Below are 22,119 nucleotides of genomic sequence, written 5' to 3' on the forward strand. Positions count from 1 at the left end.
CTACATGACCCATTGTGACACAGTTTATGTGGTCAGATATTTTAAAGTTCGTACACTTAAAAAAAATCACGGGACTCTCAAAGTATAAGCTATTAAGATATAGAATGAATTTCATATACTCATTTAACTTGATTCAGGTTAAAAGAATCAAATCTCTCTATTCACTCACGGTCACATTCCTCTTCCAGGTTCCCTTTGTGGTCTGGGCTATGATTCTTCTAATTCATCCTGCTGCCCTTCAGCTGAAGCTGAGTTCCCCAAGTTCCCCAAGAAGCGGGGACTCTTTCTGTTATGGCCCCAGGATTCCTGCTGAGACCCTTGGAGTAACTATTCTCTTATCTGTCATCTGGCCCTGACTTTGCACCATAGACTCTGTCCAGGGAAATACCCAGAACTCTCCAGCCTCTGTTGGTTGGTGCTCTGCCTATTTTTAGCCTTCAGTGGCTAGACTCTTAGACTATCAGCAGCCTCTAGTACAAAGCTGAGAACTGCATCTCGTACACCGCTATATCTCTAGTGCCTAACACAGTGCTGGGCACCTCTAAAAGTTCTGTAAACATCTGTGGAGTGAATGAATGAGAAATCTGTGTCTGCTCATTTTATGGAGGAAAAACACTACAATGGGAGAGTTAAGTGAATTGGTCCAAACATGTGATTGTTAGTGACAGAAGCAGAACTTGAAATCAGATCAATTTACTCCCATGCCACTGTGTGTCCTCTGTGCATGTGCTGGTGGCCCTTTCAGTCATCCTTTCTGTGTCAATTCAATGTTTCCTGGCTGGCAGATATCCTTCCGTTTTCCTAAACTCAATGAGCTGAGGGGCCTCCTCACTGTAATCTCTCAGCCCGCTTCCCCTGGGATCTATAACCTCTCTAAACGTTCTACCACTTTCATCATGATGCACAATGTTCCTGATGGCCCCATTTCACCTGGGCAACATTCTACATTGGCAGGAAACATCATTTCACCCATATAAGCTGCCATGATATGTTCACATCTTTTGCTACATGAACAGGGTCAAAATTTTGCATCTTAATTATTTCATTACAAAATAACAACTAGAGTAAAATTTCAAACACTTCAGAGGGTATAAAATGAAAAGTAAAAATCCTACCTCTCCTCATCGATTCCCAGCGTTTCTTTCCAAATGTGAACAGTACTAACAATGCTGTATGTGTGCTACCAGGCAACTGTCTTGCATGGACATGAATCCTTTTAACAAAAAACACAATTGGCATTCACACTCAAAAACAGTGTCTAATGAAGAAAATAAGCTTCAGAGTGACAGAAGAATAAGAAAGTGAGTTGAAGAAGTTCTAATATTTAGGGAAATTTGAAAGAGCACAAAAAGAATAATAGTATATTCATGATATTTATATATGTGTGAAAAATTATAAATATAGATTAATCAGATACACACTAAGCTCGTGATGCTCAAGAGGTAAGGTGCAAGGGGTAGGGGAGGAAGGACAAAAGGACTTATAAACTTATCTGGAATTTTTTTTACCTATACACACATTCAAGGAAATATGACTAATGTTAAGAATTGCCAGTTTCAGGAGTGAGTTCATGAGTGGAACTTATTCTCTGTGCATTACTTATTTTTAAATGTTTTCCAAATAAAAATTTTAAAAGCAAAGTAGATTCATTCTATACATACTGTTCTGTGCTGTACTTTTTCTATTTAACCACACGTCTTGAAGAGTTTTGGTCATTTTAGCACACACAGATCAACCTGATTCTTATATGATCACATATTACTGAACTGGACACTTAAGAATGGTTAAGATGGGAAATTTTGTTATTTGGACTTTATCACAATTTTTAAAAATCACCAAAAAAATGATTGCATGGTATTTCTTTTTATTTCAGTCATTTTACCATTCTCCTATGGATGGACATTTATATTGTGTGCAGTTTTTTTGCTATTAAAAATACTGCTGTAGTGACATCAGCATCATGGTGGAGTTAGCTCTTCCCTTGACTCTCCCTTCTAAAATACAACTAGAGGGACCTTCGAACACCAACAGAGGACACAGACACAACACAGGAGACATCTGGGAGACCCACGCAGCCATACGCCAGAAGGTGGTGGTGAGGCTGGGTCCTCCAGAAGAAGGTTAAGCTGCTCGGCAGGAGGTCCACAGAGAGAGAAGACCCATGGCTAGAGGAGGGGCACAGTTGGGGAGAGGCACTCTGTTCCTGCCTGGCACTCCAGCCCCACATTTGCCGGGAGAATGATGCAGTGAGAGAGGGGCCTGTTAGAGGAGCAGCTAAGCTTGGGAGGGACACTCTGTTCCCACCGGGCTCTCCAGCTCCATGTTCCAGTCCCATGTTTGCTGGGAGACCAGCACATTGAGAGAAGGGCCTGTTAGAGGAGCAGCTCAGCTGGGGAGGGAAGCTTTGTTCCTGACCAGGGCTCCTGCCACACGATCACAGGGAGCACCACACAGAGAGAGAAACAGTGCCAGGTGGAGCCCCATGAGTGCCCAGAGGACCACACAGAGAGAGAGGCATCAGTTGGGGGAGGCATACAGGTATAAGAAAGTGCTGCATACCCGGCCTGGCACTCCAGTCCTGCCATCACCCAGGGCTCCACACAGAGTGAGAAGTGGAGGCTGAGAGAAGCACAGGGGAAGGATAGCACCCTTCCCCCTGCCCAGTGCTTCAGATCTGCCATCAGCCAGAGCATCGCACAGTGAGAAAAGCAGCCAGTGGCTGGAGCTGGGGAGCCCTAGATTGTGCTGCACCCAGAATACACAGTGCCTGATCCTCACCCAGTGGAGGCATGTGGCAGCAGCAACCAGATAATAATGCCATGTGGAGGCAAAAATCCATATCATCAAGCAAAATGAGAAAGTATATTAAATCTCCAGACGAGAAGGAAGATCACAACTACCTGGAAGTCAACCCCGAAGTCACAGAAATCCATAACCTAAATGGCAAAGAATTCAAAATAGCTACCATAAAAAAACTCAACAAGTTACAAGAAAACACAGACAGACAAATTAACGAATTCAGGAGCTTCTTCCAAAAATAGATTGAAACTTTAAAGAAGAACCAATCAGAATTGTTAGAGATGAAAAACACAATGGATGAGATTTCAAAAAATCTAGACTCCCTAAACAACAACACTGACAATATGGAAGACAAAATTAGAAATTTAGAAGACAATACTATAGAGATGCTTCAGAGAGAGGAGAAGAGAGAACTAAGACTAAAAAGAAATGAAGAGGCTCTGAGAGAAATATCTGACTCAATCAGGAAATGCAATATAAGTATTATAGGTATTCAAGAGGGGTAAGAAAAGGAGAATGGAGCAGAAAGCTTGGTCAAAGAAATAATAGCACACCACAACTAGAAGGACTCACAATAAAGAATATACAACTATGTACTGGGGGGCTTTGGGGAGAAAAAGGAAAAAAATTAAAAAAATAAAAGAAATAGTAGAGAATTTCCCAAACCTGGGGAAGGAGATGGAAATCCACGTAAAAGAGGCTATCAGAGCTCCTAACTATGTTAATGTAACAAGACCTACTGCAAGGCATATAGTAGTAAAGCTGGCAAAAGTCAACCACAAAGAAAAAATATTAAGAGCAGCAAGGCAGAAGAAAAAAACTTACAGAAGCACCCCTATCAGGCTTTCAGCAGATTTCTCAGCAGAAACCTTACAAGCTAGGAGAGAGTGGAATGATATATTCAAAATCCTGAAAGACAAAAACTTCCAGCCAAGAATTCTCTATCCAGTGAAAATCTCCTGCAGATATGACAGAGAAATAAAAATTTTCCCAGATAAGCAAAAGCTAAGGGAGTTCATTGCCACAAGACCACCACTATAAGAAAGCCTCAAGAAGGCTCTCATACCTGAAAGGAAAAGGAAAACAGGAAAAGGGCTACAAAGCCCTGAGCAAGGAGATGAATAGGTATGCAACAATCAGAAATCATCAGCTCTCTATCAGATCATGTTGGTAAACACTTAACTATTACATCAAGCACAAAGAAAAGGAAAACACTAAAATAAAAATTATATCATCACCTTAACCACAAATGCACAACACAAGATGGAATAAGATATGACAAAAATAAATTAGAAGGGGAAGAGGAGAGGGATGGACTCAGTATCGTCTAAGGAAATGAGAGGCAAACATAAAATGGACTATCTCATCTTCAAGACTTTCTATACAAACCTAATGGTAGCCACTAAACAAATAATTAGAATAGAGACATACACAATAAATAAGGAGAAAATGAAGAAAACCAAAATGGAAAACTACCTAATCAAATCATCAGCCCAATATACATGGACAAGAAACAAAGGATATGCAGAGGAACTGGAAAATGTGCAATAAAATGGCAGTATTAAGCCTTCATATTTCAATAATCATTCTAAATGTAAATGGACTGAATTCTCCAATCAAAAGACACAGAATGGCAGAATGGATTAAAGAACAAGACTCAACAATATGCTGCCTCCAGGAAACACATCTCAGCTCTAAGGACAAACATAGGCTCAGAGTGAAGAGTTGGAAGACAATACTCCAAGCTAATGGTAAACAAAAGAAAGCAGGTGTTGCCATACTCATATCAGACAAAGTAGACTTCAAGATAAAACAGGTAAAGAGAGACATAGAAGGGCAGTATTTAATGATAAAAGGGACGCTTCAGCAAGAAGATATAACACTTGTAAACATATATGCACCCAACACAGGAGCACCAAAGTACTTAAAGCAACTATTAACAGACCTACAAAGAGATATTAACAACAAAATAATAATAATATGAGACCTCAACACCCCGCTTACTTCAATGGATAGATCACCCAGACAAAAAGTCAACAAGGAGATAGTGGAATTAAATGAAAAACTAGAACAGATGAAGTTAATAGATATATAGAGAGTACTCCATCCCAAAACAGCAGAGTATACATTCTTCTCAAGTGCACATGGAACATTCTCAAGGATAGACCATATATTGGGAAACAAGGGAAACCTCTATAAATTTATGAAGATTGAAATCATATCTACTATATTCTCTGACCATAATGCTATGAAACCAGAAACAAAGTACAAGAAAAAACCAGGGAAAGGAACAAAAATGTGGAGACTAAACAACATGCTACTGAACAACCAATGGGTCATCAAAGAAATAAAAGAAGAAATCAAAAAATATTTGGAGACAAGTGAGAATGAAAACGCACCATACCAACTCTTATGGGATGCAGCAAAAGTGGTCCTAAGAGGGCAATTTATAGCAATACAGGCCTATGTTAATAAACAAGAGGAAGCTCAAATAAACAACCTTAAACTACACCTAAAAGAATTAGAAAAAGAAGAATAAACAAAGCCCAAACTCAGTAGAAGGAGGGAAATAATAAAAATTATAGCGGAAATAAATGAAATTGAAACAAAAAGACTGTAAAAAGGATCAAGGATACAAGGAGCTGGGTCTTTGAGAAGATAAGCAAAACTGACACACCCTTAGCCAGACTCACTAAGAAAAAAAGAGAGAAGGCTCAAATAAACAAAATTAGAAATGAAAGAAGAGAAATTACAACAGATACCACTGAAATACAAAAGATTATGAGAATATTATTAAAAATTATATGCCAACAAACTGGACAATCTAGAAGAAATGGATAAATTCTTAGACTCTTACAACCTCCCAAGACTGAATCAAAAAGAAATAGAGAATCTGAATAGACCAATCACAAGTAAAGAGATTGAAATATTTATCAAAAACTTCCCCCAAATAAAAGTCCAGGACCAGATGGCTTCTCAGGAAAATTCTACCAAACATTCAAAGAAGATTTATTACCCATTCTTCTCAAACTATTCCAAAAAATTGAGGAAGATGGAAATATTCCTAACACATTCTATGAAGCCAACATCACCCTGATACCAAAGCCAGATAAGGACAACACAAAGAAGGAAAATTACAGGCCAATATTTCTGATGAACATAGATGCAAAAATCCTGAACAAAATATTGGCAAGCTGAATACAGCAATGTATTTAAAAGATCATACACCATGATCAAGTGGGATTCATACCAGGGACACAAGGATGGTTCAACATCTGCAAATCCATCAGTGTGATTCAACACATTAACAAAATGAGGAAGAAAAACCACATGATCATCTCCATAGATGCAAAGAAAGCATTTGACAAGATCCAACATCCATTCATGATAAAAACTCTGAATAAAATGGGTATAGAAGGAAAGCACCTCAACATGATAAAGGCCATATATGACAAACCCACAGCTAACATCATACTCAATGGGGAAAAACTGAAAGCCACCCCTCTGAGAACAGGAACAAGACATGGATGCCCACTCTCACTACTCTTATTCAACATAGCACTAGAGGTTTTAGCCAGAGCAATCAGGCAAGAAAAAGAAATAAAAGGAATATAAATAGGCACTGAAGAAGTGAAACTCTCAATGTTTGCAGATGACATAATTTTATATATAGAAAATCCTAAAGAATCCATAGGAAAACTGTTAGAAATAATCAGTAACTACAGCAAAGTTGCTGAGTACAAAGTCAACTTACAAAAATCAGTAGCATTTGTATACTCAAATAACGAACTAACAGAACAAGAACTCAAGAATACAATTCCATTTACAATTGTGACAAAAAGAATAAAATATCTAGGAATAAATTTAACCAAGGAGGTGAAAGATCTATACAAAGAAAACTATAAGAAATTACTGAAAGAAATTGATAATGACATAAAGAAATGGAAAGATATTCCATGCACATGAATCAGAAGAATAAACGTAGTTAAAATGTCCATACTACCTAAAGCAATCTACAGATTCAATGCAATCCCAATCAGAATCCCAATGACATTCTTCACAGAAATAGAATAAAGAATCTTAAAATTCATCTGGGGCAACAAAAGACCCTGAATAGCCAAAGCAAGGATGAAAAACAAGAACAAAGCTGGTGGCATTGCAATCCATGATTTCAAAATATACTACAAAGCTATAGTAATCAAAACAGCAAGTACTGGTGCAAGAACAGACACACAGATCAATGGAACAGAATTGAAAGCCCAGAAATGAAACCACACATCTGTGGACAGCTAATCTTCAACAAAGTGGCCAAGAACACACACTGGTGTAAGGAAAGCCTCTTCAATAAATGATGCTGGGAAAACTGGACAGCCACATGTAAAAGAACGAAAGTAGACCATTATCTTTCCCCACGCACAAAAATAGACTAAAAATGGACCAAAGACTTGAAGGTAAGACCTGAAATCATAAAACTTCTGGAAGAGAATATAGACAGTACACTCTTTGACATCAGACTTAAAAGGATCTTTTTGAATACCATGTCTACTCAGACAAGGGAAACAAAAGAAAAAGTAAACAAGTGGGACTTCATCAGACTAAAGAGCTTCTAGAAAGGAAAGGAAACCAAGATCAAAATGAAAAACAACCTGTCAACTGGGAGAAAATATTTGCAAATCATATATCTGATAAGGGGTTAATCTCCATAATATATAAAGAGCGCACACAAATGAACTACAAAAAAACCAAACAACTCAATCAAAAAGCGGGTAGAAGATATGAACAGACTATTTTCCAAAGAAGATATATAGATGGCCAATAGGCACATGAAAAGATGCTCAACATCACTAATCATCAGGGAAATGCAAATCAAAACTACACTTAGATACCATCTTACACTCGTTAGAATGGCTATAATCACTAAGACAAAAAACAACAAATGTTAGAGAGGTTGTGGAGAAAAACAAACGCTCATACACTGCTGGTGGGAATGCAAACTGGTGCAGCCCCTATGGAAAACAGTATGGAGATTTCTCAAAAAGTTAAAAATAGAAATACCATATGACCCAGCTATTTCACTACTGGGTATTTACCCAAAGAACTGGAAATCAACAATTCAAAGAGACTTATGCACCCCTATGTCCATTGAAGCATTATTTACAATAGCCAAGACATGGAAGCAACCCAAGTGCCCATTGACGGATGACTGGATGAAGAAGACGTGGTATATATATACAATGGAATACTACTCAGCCGTAAAACAGAACAGAATCGTCCCATTTGCAACCACATGGATGAACCTTGAGGGCATTACGTTAAGTGAAATAAGCCAGACAGAGAAAGGCAAACACTGTATGATTTCACTCATATGTGGAATATAAACAAACTTACAGCCAAAGAGAATAAACTAGTGGTTACCAGGGGAAGCAGGTTGGAGTGTGGGCATGAGGGGTGAAGGGAAATACTTATACGGTGTATGACAAACAATAATGTACAATGAAATCTCATCACGTTATAAGCTATTATGACCACAATAAAAAAAATACTGCTGCAATGAATCTAAACACACATTCATATTTTATCACATGCATCCGACAGTGAATAAAGGGATTTTTAAAAAGGCTTTGACTCACCATGGAATTTTGATATGAATTTAAAATGACCAATCTTAGCAAAATTTTAGATTATATTCATTTATAATTACAAAATTTAGCCAAGGTATTTCATTCATGGACGTTACTTATGCTTTAGGGCAAAACTGCCAGTGTCTTTCTAACATTTTTAAGCTTAAAATTTGGCTATTATCATGATTTTGTTCAAAATTCCACTGTCATGTTTTTTTTGAGTGTTGGCTAAGGTTTAACCCCTGGGAGTCAATCTCCAGTGATTTGTACCTTATCATGGTTGAATTTATCAGCTCCTTTTCTAAGATTAGGTATTCATATGTAAATACATAAAGCTTGAAAACAGAAGACATTATAGGGGTGCAGAGAAAAATTTCCCAAAAGCAAAGGCTGGGGCTCCAGAAGGCAAACTTACCTCCTACAAAATATTGTGCAGGGCAGACCCAAATATTTCACAAGTGTTTTTAGTATATTGACACCAATCTGTCACTCAACCCTCAACGAAAATTTAAAAATTATAGCAGTGAAGGCTTGAAAGTCTGTCAGCAAAGTGTGAAACTTTGAGATTTCTGATGTTGCTAAAATTGCACTACACATTTTTGTTCTAAAATTTCTCCTAGGCTCTATCATTAGAGGCATTACATCAAATATTTCTCTTCACTCTCATTTTTAGGCTTTTACATTTCACAGATATAGCAAATTATAGGAATAAGCATTTGCCTGGAAATTTGGGGGATGCGCACTGTATTTGCTGAGGCCAATCATATGGCAGTGTCCTTAAATGACATGCACGACACAGACATATTATATACATGTGTGTGTGTATGTGTAAACGCCGGCCAGGATTTCACACTATATTTGTAGGCATTTTTATATTGTTTAAAAAATATGGTGAGGAGAGGGAGGCTTTTTGTGTTTTTTTTTAACTTTTTATTGAGATTATGATAGTTTACAACGTTGTGAAATTTCAGTTGTACATTATTGTTTGTCAGTCGTGTTGTAGCCGCACCACTTCACCCTTTGTGTCCACCCTCCATCCCTCCTTTCCCCTGGTAGCTACTAATCTGTTGTCTTTGTCCACATGTTTAACTTCCACCTACGAGTGGAGTCATACAGGGATTGTTTTTCTCTTTCTGGCTTATTTCACTTAACATAATACCCTCAAGGTCCATCCATGTTGTGAATGGGATGATTTTACCCTTTTATATGGCTGAGTAGTATTCCATTGTATATATATACACCATATCTTCTTTATCCAATCATCAGTTGATGGGCACTTAGGTTGCTTCCACGTCTTGGCTATTGTAAATAATGCTGCAATGAACATAGGGGTGCATGGGACTTTTGGAATTGCTGATTTCAAGTTCTTTGGATAGATACCCAGTAGTGGGATGGCTGGGTCATACAGTGTTTCTATTTTTAATTTTTTGAGAAATCGAGGAGAGGGAGTTTTATGTACTTTTTAAAACAGTGGAATGGAAATGAAACAACAAACAAATAAACAAAAACAACCACTCTTGAGATGTCTAAATCTCCCTGATTTGGGGGACTATGATCTTAACGTCAGTGTGCTTGCTTGTCCCCATTTTCCCGTGCAGGCAGCTGGCCTTCACTTCCAGACTCCACCTTCCTCGCCCACAGAAATTGCAATCTACTTCTTTTATTTTATGCTTTTGTTTTCATCTGACCCACTGGAGTCTACAAATCCCGTTCATGCGGCTGTGCTCCGTAGCCCCAAAAGCCGGCCGTCGGCGCTGGTGAAGAGAGAAAGTGGACAAAGGGTCGAACATGTCGATAGAGCTCTGCAAGGGAGGGGCGAGGGGAGGGGCTTGGCGTTCGCTTGCTATTTGGGATCAGATTGCAGATATGATTTAATTAACAGATGTTATTTTTGTATCGCATATCACATCAAGAATTTGCATGCTATTGTCACTTGGTGATTGAAGAAATAGCTTTAAATTCGGGCTCTGATAAAATATGAAAAAGTACAAGTAAAGAAGACATTTAAAAGTCTGTAGCAAATGAGTTGCCCTTTAGAAAAACGGAGTATATGTACTATTTCCATGTAAATAACTCACCCCGCATGCAGGTATGTATATATCCGTGTATAATTTTAAGTGACAGACACCAATTTAAGGCAGAAAAAGGAAAAAATTAAAAAAATAAAAGAAATAAAAGAAATAGTAGAGAATTTCCCAAACCTGGGGAAGGAGATGGAAATCCACGTAAAAGAGGCTATCAGAGCTCCTAACTATGTTAATGTAACAAGACCTACTGCAAGGCATATAAAGTGAACCCAGGAGCCAGGTTGTATGATCTTTCCTCAGTATTCAGCTGCTCAGATGCAGGCACAGAAGTCAGCCAGCTTGGTTTAAAACAAGGTTGGGGTTTGCAAGGTAAATCAGACAAGGGAGGCAGGGGATGGGCAATAAGGGCAGGCAAGGGCAGGCAATACGAGGAAGGCAGGGGAAGGATGATAATACCAAGCTTCGGAATCCAAGCTGGGTAGGACGGGGAAGGGAAGGTAGGATGGAGTTGTGGATGCTCAAAAAGGTAGGTCAGCAGGTTGAGGTCTTGGTGAAACGGAGACCTGCTGCGGGAGCGGGCTGCTGGGGGAGCTGGAAGTGGCAGACAGGAGAAGGGTCACGTGAAATCGAATTTCAGGAATGGTGATGACAGAGGCTGGAGTAAGACCCAGATGGTGGTGTGCTGGGGAGGGGGAGGAAGATTGGCTAAGATGGGGCAGAGGAGAAGAGTCTAAGAGGTGAGGAAATCAAGGAATTGAGAGGAGGCAGGAGGACTGAGTCGGTCACCAGTAAAGATGACAAGAGCAGGGTGAAGAAGGGGACATGAGCCAAATGCCCAGTCTCTGGTAAATAAGGGCCTAAAAATGAGGATTTCAAAGAGGGCACAATGTCGTCAGCATGGCCAGGGTTGGGAGGTTTGAAGGAGGAGGAAGGGAAAGTGACTCAGAAACAGCAATGGCGAGAAAGGAAGAGAGCTGCCTCATTCCCTGGAAGCGAGAAGGCCGCAGGGGTAGGACAGCTGCCTGAAGACATCTGAAGAGTTCCGACATGGAAAAAGGACAAGGCAGTGTTTTCAACCTTTTTTTCATAATCGTCTCCCTGCGGAGCCTTTTCAGATATTTTTATCCTAATTGCCCCACCCCCACTATGAAATTTCAATACCACACATATACTACAGATCAGTTTATGTGTATAACTGTGCTTGACACAGGAAAAGATTAAGACTTTTTTGTCTCCCCCTCCCCACTCAAGAATTTCTTTTTGTCCCCCTTGCAGGCCATGCCCCCGCTGAGAGACTGTGGGGCCTGGCTGAGGAGATGACAGCAGTTCTGTCAAAGAAAAACAAATCCAGACTCAGCAAGGAGAGGCTGTTTGAAGGGACGACTGCAAGGGGAGAGGAGAGTGTTTTCCCGGAGCACGGGGCTCAGGTAAAATTCAACACCGTCAGCTCCTTGGTAGAAGACTCAGAAGGCCAGGGTTTTAGCAAAATGTGAAGAAATTTCTAAGAGTCGGGATGTTCTGAAGGTGAATGGGTTCACATTCCTGGGCACTGGGTTTGTCAGGCAACTACTGACCAAACCCTTGACAGGGAGGCTGTGGAGGTAAATCACATGTCACAAGATGGGCTCAAGACATGGACTGAGAGGCCTGTCTGAACCTGGATTCTGTGGCTTTGAAAGCACAACACCGGGCGGCTGATGGCATAGTGCTTAAGTTCGAATACTCTGCTTCCGTGGTGGCTGGGGGGAGGGGGTGAGTTCTCAGGTTCGGATCCCTGGTGTGGACCTACACTACTCATCAAGCCATGCTGTGGCAGCATCCCACATACAAAATAGAGGAAGATTGGCACAGATGTTGGCTCAGGGCCAATCTTCCTCACACACACACACAAAAAGAAGCAGCAGCAGTAGCAGCAGCACAAGACACTGAGAACACGACCATTGACATTGGGAAATACCTTGAGCATAGTCTTGCAAATAGGCTTCCTCACCAAGTTTAATCTCAAATATAGAGCTGTTTGAACTTAGGGCTCCCCATGCCCTGTGAGGGCTGGCTCTGGCCGCAGGTTCAGGGGAGGAAGGAGAGAATTCTCATCCAAAGCAGCAAGGAACCTAAAAGCCAAAAGAGGAAACAGGGGTGAGATGTAAGCAGGAGTCCTAAGTTGAGGAGGGGGGTCTCAGGAGGGCTCGCGTAGGTCTGGAATCTGAGGCAAGGAGGAAAGAGTAACTTGGAAGGAGGTAAGAGTGGATGGTGGGTTGGTTGGCCGGGGAGAAGTCGTGGACACTCGCCTATGACACCTTTTCGCCCCCGCACCGTCTGGCTTCACAGGGCAGACTGGAGGGCGCACGGTTAGCACACCTCTCAGACAGCTCCCTCACTCCACGCCCTCGGGCAGCGCACTTGCTGTGTCTCCTGAGCCTCGAGGTCTCGCCTGCTGATTGCCCTGGAAGAGACCAGGCAGTCTCGGTCATCCTCTCCAGTTCTAACGTGCTAGAGGTTTTGGATTGTCTCAAATCTGCCTAATCTCTTTCAGATTCTTATTCTTTTTTCTTTTTAAACTTGATCTGCCTTTCTTCTTGTTGTTAAAGATTGGCACCTGCGCTAACATCTGTTGCCAATCTTCTTTTTGTTTTCTTCTTCTTCTCCCCAAAGCCGCCCAGTACATAGTTGTATATCCTAGTTGTGAGTGCCTCTGGTTGTGCCAGATTCTTATTCTTACAGAGCATCGGTTATCATCGAGTGTTAAAAGAAGCCTCATATAAGATTTCTATATGTAGCAGATGAACTGAAATCCAATTATTTTGCATTTACTACAAATTCCTACTCAGAAATATTTGCTTAAATCAAGTTTTTCTTTTGTCTTCCAATCCTTGACCGTATTAGCATTTAAATAATAATTTGCATGAATCACTGGTATGAACACTGTACATATAGTTAAGTTTTTTTTAATCTTCAAAACTCTGTGCTAGAGACACTTATGTGATTTTTACTTTTCAGAGGAACATAAATTAGGAACAGAACAGTCAATTTTTGAAATGCACACACTGCTTAGAAGCAGAGTGGCTGGGCTTGTAGCAAAGACAGTGCTCTTAACAATGATGCCACACTAATCAAGACAGCTGCATTTTCAAATACAAAAAATAAAAATAAATAAAAGAATCTTCATGAATACAACAGGATTTACACGCCCCATTTCTCATTTCTTTTGTGAGATGTTTTTCCACTTGGATTATCCATAATCTTGAATAATTGTAGTTTGCTTTTACTTTTCTTGATTGAAGAAATTTTGTGTGCGACAGAGAATTTGTTTTGCAATTTAATTATGTTTGGAGCTAATGTCAGTAAAATGGTTAAATACTGAAAACCCCCAATTTAATTTTCGTGACTAAGTAAATTTAAACATGTTCCATTTAGTTTCCAAAGAAAGAACTCATAAAGAAAATATCTCCTGTATTCTCATAAAGATATTGAATTTTAATTAAATATGGAATTTGGCTTCATATCATGCATAAAAGGATAAAGCCACATTGTAGAAAATTAAAGGGGCAATTTAGGGAAAAAGTCTTGCTTGAAGTATTTTACTTAAAATCTTTAGCTCTGAACTAAATAACTGCTTAATTCCTTTAGAAAACCAAGAACACTTAAATAGAAATTAAGAAAATTGGTTTTTGGAGTTTACAGTTTGAGGAACCCATTAAATGGATTTCATTGATCTTCCCTTGAGTATATACAGACTATTTTAAATCTTATACCTTAACTAGTTAATTCAACAGTCAGCTCCCTGTGATCTGCCAGGCTAGGTGCTGAGAGCACAAAAGTGAGTACAGCTGGCCTCTGCTCTCCAGGCACTGCATCCTGTTCTGCCGCAAAGAGGCAGCAGGGCAGACGGCTCAGCTGATGGGCTGTGCAGTCTGATGCCCGGGGTCAGACCCCAGCGCCACCTTTTACCAGCTGCAAGTCATTGGACAGGTTGGTTGCCCATTCAGAGTTTTAATTTCTTTATCTGCAAAAGAGGAGGAACCATAGAACCTCAAAAGAATGTTCTGGCTAAAATATTTAGAATAATGTTTACAGCATGTTAAATATTTAGAATATGTTTGTGATGATCTTTTTGATACATTAACTTGGTTAGGCTACAGTCCTGTTATTCAACCAAACGCTAATCTAGGTGTTATGGTGAAGGTGTTTGGTAGATGTGATTAAAGTCCATAATCAGTTGACTTTAAACAACAAAGATTATGCCAGATGATCTGGGTGGCCCTGATTCAATCAGTTGAAAGGCCTTAAAATTCGGGCTTTGGCTTCACTGAAAAAGAAGAAATTCTGCCTCTGGACAGCAGTTTCAGCCTGTGCAGGAGAGTACCAGCCTCTCTTTCCTGACGGCTTGCCCTATCCATCACTGCCTTAGAAGATGAGACTCCTCCCTTATATGAGAGAGAGGGAGCGAGCACGCTCACCTCCCCTTTCTCTCTTCTCCGTGTGAGGAAGCCAGGAAGGGAGCTAGCACCAGAACCCAACCAGGCTGGGAGCCTGATCTGGCTTCCCAGTCTTCAGAAGTGTGAGAAATAAATGTCTGTTGTCTGAGCTACGCAGTCTATGGTATTCTTGGTATAGCAGCCACAGATTCTGCCCAGAGACCCTGGAGCTCCCTTCTTTCCTGTCTTCCCTGAGGTCTGGTTATTCAGCTATTTATTCTGTGACCTACTCAGCAGGCTTCCAATAGTTCTTTTGTTATCTATTGCTTATATTTATTAGATTTGGTTTCTATTTCTTGGAACTAAAGAAGTCTAAATGATACTCTAGGATTTTGCCCTGAAGTCTCTTCTCTCCTTATTACTCTCCTCTTCCTGGGCACCCCATCCGCTCCCATGACTTCGGCCACTACCCATCTGCTCTCCGAAACATTTCTATCTTCAGCCTAGAGCTCCCTCATGAACTCTCTGCCTGTACATGTAATTACTAGCTGCTCTCTCCTCTTGGTTGGCTCCCAGAATCCCAGCACCTAACATTGCCCAAAGTGAACTCATGGACTTTCCCCGCAATCTGCTCCTCCTCCTCCCTTCCTTCATTCAGTGATTGACACCACCATCTACTAAGGCACTCAAGCCAAATACCTCCTCATTTCCTTCCCCTCAGTAGACCAGCAATTGCTTGGTCCTGTCAATTCCTATTCTTAACACCTCCTATATCCATTTACTTCTCTCTACCCTGTATCCCTGTCTCAGGCCCTGAGTATGGCCTGGGCTTTTGGCAACAGTCTCCCAACTTTCACCCAGTCTCATCTTCTCCCTCCTTATCTATTTGCCGCATACGTCTGAGTCTTGTTTCTAAAGCGATCTCTGATCAGTTATCTCACCTGTCTAAAGTCCCTCTCTCCCACAGCCTGTGTAAGAAGGCAAACAGCATGGCCGGCGGAGCCTCCCACATCTCGCCCCTGCTGATTTCTCTAGGCCTCTTCCCTCACTGTAATCTACACTCTAATCTTGCCAATGGAATGACACTTTACCTAAAATGTCACCCTATCCTCCACTGCCCTTCCAGCTATCTGTGCTTCTGCCGCTCCCTTTGCCTGGAATGCCTTACCCCACATGCCTGGTAAACACCTACGCATCTCTTTTTTCAAAAGACTATAAGTGCTTTCTCTTATTATAAAAATAGCACATTTTTGTTTCAAAAAAAGGAATTCAAAAAGTACAGAGAAGTAAAATAAAGAAATAAAGATTACCTAAAAACCCACTACCTGGAAATAAACCTAGAAGTGGGGTGGGTGAACATGTTGCCCCATCCCAGCTCTTTAGCGAAGCCATGGCAGGTGGGTCGGGAACCACCAGGAGAGGGCTGGGACCAGCCCTCCAGAGGAGGACGGGTGGTGGCATTAGGGCAGGCACAACAATTTCAGGAAAGGATCGGGTAATCTGGGCCTCCCCCCCCCCCACCTTTAACATTTAGTCACTGTGCACTGTGGGTATTTATATTCTGATGGATATCCTTCCATACCTTTTTCTCTGTAAACACACACACACACACACACACCCTCTCTCTTACAAAAATACTGTTTGATAACCTGTTTTAAAAAAATAACCATTTTAAGTAGGTTCCAATTTGTCACTTGTTAGATAAAACCACACTGTAGTGAATATCCTCGTACACATTCTTTCAAGTATTTGTCCATTTCCTTCATTTAAATGTTCAGAAGTGGAATCCCTGGTCAAAGGGTATGTGTGCTCGTTCAAAATTTTAAAACTTATTTACACTCTGCCCTTCGCAAACACTGAACTAATCCTGTACGCTCCTCAGTGGGGGAGTTCTTGTTCCTTGCTAGCCTCTCATTAATTGCTATCACTGTTCTTTTTAATCTTTGCTAATCCAACAGCTTAAGAAAAGATTTCTTATGTTATTTTTAATGAAAACACGTTTCAGATTGTAAAATTAGTGCACACTTCTTGTAAAAAATACCAAATGTACAGGCTGTCATGGATTGAATTGTGCTGTCCATCCAAAATATATGTTGAAGTCCTAACCACTGGAACTTGTGAATGTCACCTTACTTGGAAATAGGGTCTTTGCAGATGTAATCAGTTAAGACGAGGTCATACTGGGTTAGGGTGGGCCCTAAACCCAACGACTGGTGTCTTTACAAAAAGAGAGAGATTTGGGGACACATACACACAGCGGAGAAGGCCAAGTGAAGACAGAGGCGGAGATTGGAATGATGCATCTGTAAGCCAAGAAATGCCAAGGACTTCCAGGAACCATGGAAGAGACAGGACACATCCTCCCCTAGGGACTTCAGACAGAGTTTGGCCCTCCTAATCCCTTGATTTCAGACTTGTAGCCTCCAGAACTATGAGACAGTAAATTCTAAGCCCATTAGTGGTTGTTTTAGGCCACCCTTGTTAAGGCAGCCCTAGGAAATGAATACGTAGGCCTAAAGAGATAATCGCATTGCCGGTGTGATGGATGTCCTTCAAGAAGGCCCCTGAATCTTGTTCAAGATCAGCCTAGGCACTGACCCCTCCGTGAAGCACTTCCTGAACAGACCAGGTAGAATTTACCTCTGTGCATCCACTGAACAGACTAGGACCCGGGTACCTAAAACTGTGTCGCACCAACATGTGTGCGTATCTGCCTTGCTATGCTAGGCTTCTTGAAAAAGAGCACTAGTATATTTTTTTCATCAGTGCATCTTCCACATTTAAAATAGAGCCTGCCATGCACTAGGCACCCAATAGCTGTTTCAGTGTCTGAATGACCAACAGGCTGAAGGAGCACCGTCTCACACCGAGTCTGGGCTTTGGAACAGACCGACTTGGGGTGACTTTCAGCTCTTCGGAATGAGTGATCTCGGGCCTCAGCTTTACGTTTCTCCCTGCACACACTCTACGCCAGCCACACTGGCCCTGATGAACGTGACCAGCATACTTGTGCCACATAGGCCTTCGCTCTGCTGTCCCCTCCGCCTGCAACACTCCAGCCCCAGAATCTGTGCACATCGTGCCCATTCTTCCTCTAGCCCTCTCAGGGAGGTGTTCTCTATGGAAAATAGCAACGTTCCCACACTGGCGCCCTGCTTTTTCTTTTTCCTCCACAGCACTTATCACCATCTGACATACTATGTATTTATTTATTTTCTGGATCTCCCCCTATCTCTATAACAATGCAAGCTAGTTGAGGGCAGATGATTCATCTGTCTCATAACGGCAGGACCTAGAACTTGCTTGGCATATAGCATCACTCATAGGCACTTAAATGAATAAATCCATTTCTGTAGCAGGGATCATTTTGACTGCCTCAGGGGAAAGCGTGAATAACTCTGAGACAGTCCAGGAAGGCTTCTCAGATCAGGCAATATTGATGAGCAAGAGCTCATCGGATGGAGAAGGGAAGATGAATATTCCAGACACAGTGATGGACAGAAGCAAGGGTGCAGAGCGTCAAGAGGCACGGCAAGCTGGGGGGACCATAGGAGGTTTGGATAGTGAGATGTGAACTGCACAGAGCAGAGTCACTGGAAATGAGGTCGGGAAGGAGAGCCAGATTGTCGATAGCCATGCGTGCCTTGCCACCTTCTGCCAGGGACCGAGGAACTGAAGAGGATTCTTAAGTAATGAAATGACGTGATTCTTCTGTAAAGATACCTCCTGCAGCAGGTGGGTAGACATGGCGAAAGAAAATTGGGCTGGTGGAGACCGTTCCAGAGGTGTGGGCTCAATCAAGATGGACTCAGGGAAGTCTAGGGAGCCCAGTGACTTTACAAATAGGGAGAAACGTTCCAATTTCAAAGGAGTTCTGCAAATAGAGTCAGCGGTCTTGATGAGAAATTGAGTATGGATGGTAGTTTCTAATTTGCAAGGGTAGTTGGATAGCGATGCCAAAGTTTATGAGTTGCAGAATTTAGAGAAAGAAGACTGCAGGGGTAGGGGAGGGGAATGAACTGAAAAATGGTTTTGAGTATTGCAGGAGCCAAGGAAAGAGTTGTGATTAAAATGGCCAAACCAGTAGAGAGGTCAATAAAGGCAAACTGAAACTGAACAGAAAGCAGCCATTGCTGTTCTCTAAGTGCTGGACGGTCATGGGGAGAGGAGCAGAGGGGCTAATGAGGGCAGAGTCCAGATTCCAGGAAGCGGATGCCGAGGAAGGAGTGCAGACAATTCGTGTAGGCTGTGTTTTAAAGTTTCAACTTTAGAGAAAAGAAGGAGACAATACCACTGCATACAGACTAGGATGGCTATTATAAAAAAAAAAAAAAGAAAGAAAGAGAATAACAAGCGTTTGCAAGGATGTGGAGAAATTGGAACCTTTGTGACTGCTGGTGGGAACGTTAAATGGTATAGCTGCCATAGAAAACAGTACGGCAGTGCCTCAAAAAGTTAAACACAGAATTGCCATGTTTCTAACTCTATGAATTCCGTTTCTGGGTATATACCCACAAGAACTGAAAGCAGTAACTTGAACAGATGCTTGTACACTCACATTCATAGCAGCATTATTTGCAATACCCAAAAGGTGGAAACAGCCCAAATGTCCAGCAACAGATGAACAGACAAACAAGACGTGGTATATACACATACGATGGAATATTATTCAGCCGTGAAAAGGAATGAAACTTGGACACAAGCTACAACCTGGATGAACCTTGAAGACAATTGCTAAGTGAAATAAGCCAGACACAATAGGGCAAATATTGTATGATTCCACTTATGTGAAGTTCCTAGAGTAGTCAAATTCATAGAGACAGAAAGTAGAATGGAGGTTGCCAGGGCCTGGGGGGAGGGAGGAATGGCAAGTTACTGTTTAATGGGGGCAGAGTTTCAGTTTGGGAAGATGAAAAGTTTCCGAGCTGGATGGTGGTGATGGTTGGCCAACATTGTCAATGCTTAATGCCACAGAACTGTACACTTAAACATGGATAAAACAGTAAATTTTATGTTACGTATATTTTACCATAATTTACAAAAAAAAAAAAAAGGAGACAAGACATGATTTCAAGGGGTAGCAGATTGAGTCAGTTTTTTTCTTTTTTCCTTTTTTAGAGTGGAGAGGATTGGCTTATGTTCATGGTAGAAGGGATGGAAGGAACCAGTGGAAAGGAGAAACTGAAGATGGAGAGAGGAGGCACTGTGAATATGCGCCATTTTTTACCAGGGTGACTGGTATAAAATGTCACATCTCCTTCCATATTCAAAATGGCTGAAGTCTCCATTTGGCTATTGCAATAACACCTGTCTTCCTTTCCAGGTTATCCCTTCCCTCCTCCACCTCCCGCGATCAAACTAAACACTCCTCAAACCGGGGATTACCTGTTCCGGAGTACAGTGGTAGGAAGCAGAGTGGAGCAGCCAGCTCTGTCTGCAGGGGCATCCTGTGCTGTTGTGGCCACAAGGTGGCACTGATTCTCCAGCAGTCGTTGCTGTCCCTGACCTTGGAGCGTGGGGAGGAGGTGGGCCCAGGTAGTTAACACTACACTCCTGGGGGACTTCTGGTGGGTTCCATCTCTCCCTGGCTTTGGTGCAGCTGCTACCTTAGGAAGAAAAGAAGTTTGGAGATCTGGGTCCTGCCTCTCCCCTGGAGTCTCTCCTGAGCCACTGCATTGAGGGGTCTCTCTCTGAGACCTGCCCCATGGTGGCTGAGTAATCTGCTGCCTAAACCTCCAGTCTTGGCACCCTCCCCCGGCACACTTTCACAATCATCCTTGCTGGGTCCAGGGATCCTACCTGAGTTGCATAATCTCTGAGCCACATAGCTCTGCCCCTTCCTCTTTAGAGTTGTCCTTTCTAACCCCAGGGTGGAGGAAATTCTCTCCCTCTTTCTTAGTTCTTCTCACAGAAGGAAGGGTGCTCCATTCAGGGTGCAAACCCCACCAATTTGCCAGACATTGACTGAGCAAGCCCTCCCCCCTAAAAAATTGGGTGGGCAGAAGATAGAGAGCGTGGTTGGAAGGGTCAGACTTTGAAAGGAGGAAAGACACACAGCTCTGCTTCTGAGAAGGAAGAGAAAGCGGTTAGGTGGGTAGATGCTTTTGGAAGAAAAGGAATTTAGAGACCAAGGGCTAGTTTCCCTCCATATTTTCAGCGTGAAATAGATATAGATGTCACACCCAAAAACAAGCATTAAAGGTAAGGTACGTTTGCAGTGGGAAAGAAAACTGCAGGGGAAAGGCCAGCTGTACTAGGGTACGTGGGTCTATGTGATCTCTGAAACAAACTGTTCATTCATTTACGTGTTTCAGAGCTATTTATTTATGACCTTATGTATCTTATTTATTTAAGAACTAACTATTTATGAACATCTATTATGTGGTGACCCTCTTTCAATAGATGGGGATATATATCAATGAGCAAAACAGAAAAGAACTCTGCCTTTGGGAAATATTCTATTTGGGGAAGAGACTGAAAATAAAGAGAAAATATAATTAATTAGTAAGTGGAATGGAATGCTAGAAGGTGATACGCAGTATGGAAATGATAGATCAGGATAAGAGGTATCAGATGTTGTTGTCGGGGGGAACTATGACTTAAAATTCTAAATCAAGTGTTTGGGGAAGTCCTCATTATCCGCAAAGACTTGAAAGCGGAGATGGAAGTTCACTGGGTGGGGGCAGCAATCCAGCCAAGAGAGTGGTGAATTAACTGCCTGGCTTGCTAATGTCACTCCTAGGGTATAATGGATGCTGGAACAGGAAAAGAGAAAGCAATGAGGTGGTTTGGGCAAGAAAGTGCAGTGCAGGAGTGGCGGAGGGGTCGTGGGGGAAGAAATGGAAGGAAACTGAAGCATGGTTCAAGGATCTGCTGTTAGGGAATTATCCTGTGTTCCAGGTACCCAAGGAGAGTGGAAGGAACTTGGAGGTCTTGACAAGATGGAAAAGAGGCTTGGTAGAAGTTGTCAGAGTGGGAGAGGTGTGAGGATTCTGTGGATAAGCAATGGGTATCTGGGTTAGAATTTAAGATGTCATTGGTAGAATTATTCAAACTGATGACAAAGTCAAGAGTGTGGCCTTGGGAGTGAATTGCTGAAAACAGCCTGGTGTGGGCTGACGCACGGTGCATCCCCAAGTAAACCACAGCTACAACTGTGTTCCTGTGAAAGCGGTGTTCGTACTATATTGAATAGTGTAGGAAATTTCTCTCATGCTTTACCAACAAATGCACAGTAGAATTCAACATTCTCCCTAA

At 41.7% G+C, this 22,119-nt stretch overlaps 1 pseudogene; it reads left to right on the forward strand.

Moving 5' to 3' along the window:
• The first annotated feature begins 11,401 nt into the window (after positions 1–11,401).
• Positions 11,402–22,119, forward strand: part of LOC100069484 (parafibromin-like) — an 81,331-nt pseudogene continuing 70,613 nt past the window's right edge.

The sequence above is a fragment of the Equus caballus genome, chromosome 10 (genome assembly GCF_041296265.1).
Source record: "Equus caballus isolate H_3958 breed thoroughbred chromosome 10, TB-T2T, whole genome shotgun sequence".
NCBI lineage: Eukaryota > Metazoa > Chordata > Mammalia > Perissodactyla > Equidae > Equus > Equus caballus.